Consider the following 5,652-nt stretch of genomic DNA (forward strand, 5'->3'; position numbering starts at 1 on the left):
ATTGAATTGAGCGAAGCGCAAAGCAGCTCAACAGGCTGCACAGCCAGACGCAGCGAGCCGGGCTGAGGATCCCTTGTGCCCTGCTTGGTGTGAGGAAGTTGCTGGCCCTGTTGCTGTTCCTGGTGTCTCTTGGACACTGGGATGCTGATGAGATTGAGTGGTTCCTAAGTTCATGGTTGCGTAGTAAAGTGATACAAGAGAATAGCAGAACAATAAATGTCTTTCCGGCTGCTTTTGAAACACCTGGCAAATAGAAGATGGGTCCAGAGGAACTTGGCAAGGCAGGTTGTTGCTTCCTTAAATTGCTATAAATCCAGCCCCCACAAAAAGCCGTGATTCAGACCCCTTCTTGAGTCCAAAACCTACAGCTGGGTCTGCTGTGCAGCTCTGATTTGCAAGGAAGGCAGAAGAGACTAACCTTAGTTCTGTGCTGTTTTTCAGGTGAGGATAAACAGAATCCTCTGGCACATCTGAAAGAAAAGTCCATTTAAGTCCAGACTGAATGGATCCACCAAAACAAGGCCTAAAATCCACAGCATCAAAAAAAAAAAAACCCAAAATGCAGAGGAGAATCGCTCCTATACATGACCTTGCACCTTGCTGTTGCCCTTTGCAGTGCTCAGATTTTGCTGGGGAGAAATGAGCGGTCCAGGGCAGCTGAGCCCCGACACGTCGGTGCTGCCTGTCCTGCAGGGCAGGGAGCATCTTCACGTGCTATCGGCCAGGCTCAGCCCTGAGGCCTGTGCGTGGCAGGACTGGACCCACTTCGAGGGCTGTTTCTGCCCCACGGGGACGATGCCAGGGCCGGGGGGACAGCGGGGAGCCAGGTACCACGGTCCAGTGACAGTCATTGATTTCAAGGCATTGGCAAGAAAGGGCAAGAGCTGGGTGCCAAAGATGGATGTTTAATGTTGCAAAGGATTTCTTGAAATTTTTTTTTGTATATAATGAGAATCCGTCAGAGTTTGCTGTGAAAGAAAATAGGAGGAAGGGGGAGGATAGTTTCTGGAAGATTACAGTTTTATTTTTTAATTCTGTGTTCATAACCTTATATAATACAAAACTTTTAGCCCTTATAGAAACTGATTTCAAAATGAACAATTGAAACAATTCTGCTGACACTGTCTCTGAAGGATGTTTCAGTATTGCTGGCGCTTCCCTCCCACCTCTCTGCAACACTCTGATGTGACTCGATGTGGCACTTGGACTTGGAGCGCACTTGGTTGCATCCACTTTCCCCAGCCAGCTCTGAAATTGCTTCTGCAACCTCGTACAGCTACGAAGAGGTGTGTGCGCTCACTGCCCCGCTCTGTCCCTCTCTGAAGGAGGAATGGAAATGGAAATAGCTCCTCAGAGCATGGCAGCAATAGGGCTCTGTGCAAAATGGCTCTAGCAGTAACTCACAGCAGCTACACAGACTTGCTGGGCTAAAATTGTGACCTTGACTGTTGCAGCAGATGCTCTCTGGAAGCGCCCTGCAGAATAAATCTGCTTAAGTAACAATTACAGAATTCTTGGCATAATTTATATATCAATTTATTTACCAAAAGTGTTAATCTGTCTTGGGGAAAAAAAAAAATACTGTGGCACTTCTAGGGTTTTCCTTGGTGTGCATCACTGTGCAGAGACGAAAAGCCCAGCACCAAACAGCCACTCCAATAGCTAATTGCTAGAGGGAATTTACTGCCTGTGCCGGTCCTTACTGTTGATGGGCTTTGCCTTAAAAAAAACATTTACAGAACAACTTGATTTGTAAAAGTAAATCAAAAGAAATGCCTGGAATTATTTGTTGATCGCCAAGGATTTTTTTTTTAACTCCTGAAATGCTTCAGTGACATTTTAGGATGTCTTGATGGACAAGGTGCTGCAAATCTGCAAGACGCCGGGTCCTGCCGCCCCCCGGCCTGGTCCCCGTCCTGCCGCGGGGCGCGTTCCGCGCGGACACCCCGGAGCGGAGGTGGCTCCTGGAGAGCAGGAGTCAGCTAAGGATGCCCCGCTCCGCGCTCGGGCGTTATGCGGATGTCTGCTCCAGCCTGGCGGAGCCAGTGGAAAGCTCTTGGATTATTTTAAGCAGAGGACAAAAGTTCTTTCCCTCCCCCTATCATCTTGGATCTCTGCAAAAACAAAACAAACCAGAAACCTCTGTGTGAACCATCTGACAATGATCAGCGCTCTGCTTTCCTGGCAAGAGCACTATCGCCAGGCATACACAAGAGCATGAAAATAGAACAATTAAAAAAAAAAAAAAAAAAAACGGTGTTGGGAGCAGCCTGCTTTGAGTGTGCCTTGATGACAGCACAGGCTAATGATGCTCTGGCCTTATCTTCTTGAGGGCACTGGGGACAGGCACGGTGCAGCCTGGCAAAGGGCTGTCCCCAGCGAGCAGCGAGGCAGAGCCTTCCTCCCTGAGCCTGCTGCAAGCGAGACTCTCCTGGCAAGAGGAGGAGGAGGATGGGGAAGGCTCTTTGGATGCACACGCGGCAGGCCAGCAGCTCGGGCGTGCAGCCCGTCTCGTGCGGGAAGCCCCACGTGCGCAGCGGCGAGCTGGGCTCTCCCGGCACGTTCTCGTGTGCCTGCTTTGCATGAGCAGCTGTGTCACCGGTGCCACAGAGCTGCTGCCCGTATTTACATAGCGTCACGGGGCGCTGGGGCTGCGAGCCGTTCCCGCCGGGAAGGACGTGCAGGCAGCGGCCCTGCGTCCCGTTCTTGTTGTGCGCGCGTGGGGAAAGCCCTGGCGAGCAGCAGGACGCTCCTGGCAGGGCCCCAGGGGCACGCTGAGCCGGGGGACACGTGGGCCACGCTCAGGAGGGACCATGGCCACATACCTGGGCGCTCTGCATCCCTCTCCCAGCAGCAAAAGAGCTCATCTTGCTACAGAAACCCTTCTTTTCTGCTCCTTTGCTGGGGTTAAAGTAACATTTCTCTGCCTGCACCAACTTCTCCCACTGCCACAGTAGCCCAGTGCAAAAGCTCTGGCTCAGCAGAGCTTGCAGAGTCCTGGCTAAACTGGGGATGAATCGACTTGCAAAATATCCCTGAAGTGAGGAAAACGGCCTCGACGTGGCCGTTGCCCTGCACGTGCATCCCTGGCTGGTGCCCAGGTCCCTGCTCTGCAGACAGAGCCTGTTCTTGTGGCCACCAGCACAGCAGAAGGGCTGGGGCCATGTGAGGCTTAATAACCCCTTCCAGGGGCCACTCGACCAGTCATTTCTGTTGCTTAGGTACAGAAAAACGTCTCTTGCTGTGCATGCAAGGGCCCTCCTTCCTTCTGGAGCCCACGCGCTGCCGGTGGATGAGCAGGAGTCCGTGTTTCCCGCTGAAGCACTCGCCCCTTGTCGAAAGCAGCTCGGTCCTGCAGCTGCACGGCCAAATGTGGAGGGAGAAAACAGCCTTTTTTAGTGTCTTTGGCTCCCTGCCGCGCTGGGTTTATGCTGTCAGGCGCTGGCATCTCCCTGACGCGGCCTCGTAAGACCGGCCGGCTAAAGGGGGAAGCCTCACTTTTTCCATACTGCGCGCGTCACCGGCGGCCGCTTCCGGAAATTCCTGTGCCCGGCTTTCTCACAGTCCCACCGCCCGCCCGCTCCTCCCGGTGCGTGGCAGTGTCCCCGTGCATGGCAGGGTCCCCATGCATGGCAGTGTCCCGGTGTGTGGCAGCGTCCCCATGCATGGCAGTGCCCTGGTGCATGGCAGTGCCCTGCTGCATGGCAGTGTCCCTGTGCGTGGTAGGGTCTCCATGCGTGGCAGTGTCCCTGAGAGTGGCAGTGACCCTGAGCATGGCAGTGTCCCCATGTGTGGCAGTGCCCTGGTGCATGGCAGTGTCCTGCTGCATGGCAGTGTCCCTGTGCGTGGTAGGGTCTCCATGCGTGGTAGGGTCTCCATGCGTGGTAGGGTCTCCATGCGTGGCAGTGGCCCCGTGTGTGGCAGTGGCCCCGTGTGTGGCAGTGTCCTGGTGCATGGCAGTGTCGCGGTGCATGGCAGTGTCCTGCTGCATGGCAGTGTCCTGCTGCATGGCAGTGTCCCGGTGCGTGTCCAGCTCTGCCCGGATCCCGGTCTCCACTGCACGTGCAGACAGAGCCGTGCTTGTCCCTCAAAGGCAGCGTCTGCCACCACACGACCTGTTGAGAGCAGCGAGGGACTGAGCCCTCAGTGCAGACCCACCCCCAGCCCCACACGGTCACCCTGAGGCAGCCCCGCTGTCCTGGACGAGCCCTCCAGGTTTGGAGGAGGAACTAGCGGCTGCATTTGCTTCAGGAAAGCTCAAGAAAACCCCACACCATCATCTGCTCTGCAGGACAAGGAGAAAAAGGCTCGTTCCAGGGCCATGAGCTAATTGGAATGAGCTCAGATGCTTTTATTAGTCATATCATGAATAAAAGAATTAGTATCATGAATAAAAGAATTAGTGTCATGAATAAAAGAATAAGGATGATTTGCCACAGGAGAGCAGTGTGAGTGGTGCTGTGGTGCTGTATAACGTGCACCAGCAATCACCACCCCCATAACCATCGTCATCCTCCAGGCTGCCGTGACAGGGGTGCCCTTGTGGCCCCTGGTGTTGGGTGTCTGCCCGACCACGAGAACTGCCCGTGACGGCCTGGAGTACGAGAGAACATCTCACTTTTAGCAACAGGAACAGCCTAAAGCAGCAGCAAGCTGCATTTCAAAGGGGTTCTGCAGCCCCTGGCAGCTCCCCGGGGCTGTTGCAGCAGGAAGCCCTGGTCTGGGGACTTCCACCCCAGCACAGGCGACTCAGAGCGTCCGGGCTGAGGCTGCTGCCTCCCTTCCCGCAGAGGAGAGCTTGACCGCCTGCCCCAAACGCTGCGTGCCAGCGCGCACAGGGCCGAGCTGCCCCAAGGGCTGCCCACATTCCTGGGTGCTGCAGGCCGGAGCTGGCCTCCCTCCAGCTCCTCCTGGCCTCATGTGCACTCGGCCGCTGCAGCAGGATACATGAAGACAGGGCACCGCAGGCACCCCCGGCCGTCCCAGCCCACGTGAACCAGGGCACACATCGTCCTCCAGAAGGCCCTGTAAGAAGATACGTGTGTATTCAGGGACAGTTATGCCAGCTCGTAGCTATTTGTGTCCTTACGGAAACAGCTTGTTTTGTTTTGGGATCCATAGAGCTATAAATGCCTGTCCGGAGCCCGGGGGTTGTGAGCTGAGGGCAGCCCCTGGAGGCGGCTCCGACGCTCCCGCTCCGACCCCGCTCCCGGCTCACGCAGCCTTTCCTCCCGTTCCCAAATCCGCTCCTTGTGCCCGCTGTGCCCTGTGGTGTCCCATACCCGGAGCAGGTCCCGTGAGCAGTGGATACACAGGGAGAGGGGACCTAAGGGCTGCTGAGCTCTGCGGAGTCTCCAGCGATTCCTAAAAGCGTCTTCTGAGGCCGGCTGAGCAGCCGCTGCTCCTCTCCGTGTCGGTGGGCGACAGCGTAATCCTGCTGCAGCGGAGGAGTTTGTCTGGTTTGGCAGTGCAGCAGCATGTGGACCATGTTTTCCTACATATGCAATGCTCAGTTTCCCAAGCACAACGTCTATGCAGCAAATTCTTAACTGCTTAAAAAAAAAGAAAAAAAAGCTTTGCTCTTGTGGGCATTTTTTAAATTGTTAGAAAATTTGTGTGGGTATTGCAATGTTTGTTTTCCTTAGAGTCTAT

Source organism: Tinamus guttatus, unplaced genomic scaffold, assembly GCF_059628265.1.
Source record: "Tinamus guttatus ecotype Peru unplaced genomic scaffold, ASM5962826v1 Tinamus_guttatus_pri_ptg000027l, whole genome shotgun sequence".
In the NCBI taxonomy this organism is placed as follows: domain Eukaryota; kingdom Metazoa; phylum Chordata; class Aves; order Tinamiformes; family Tinamidae; genus Tinamus; species Tinamus guttatus.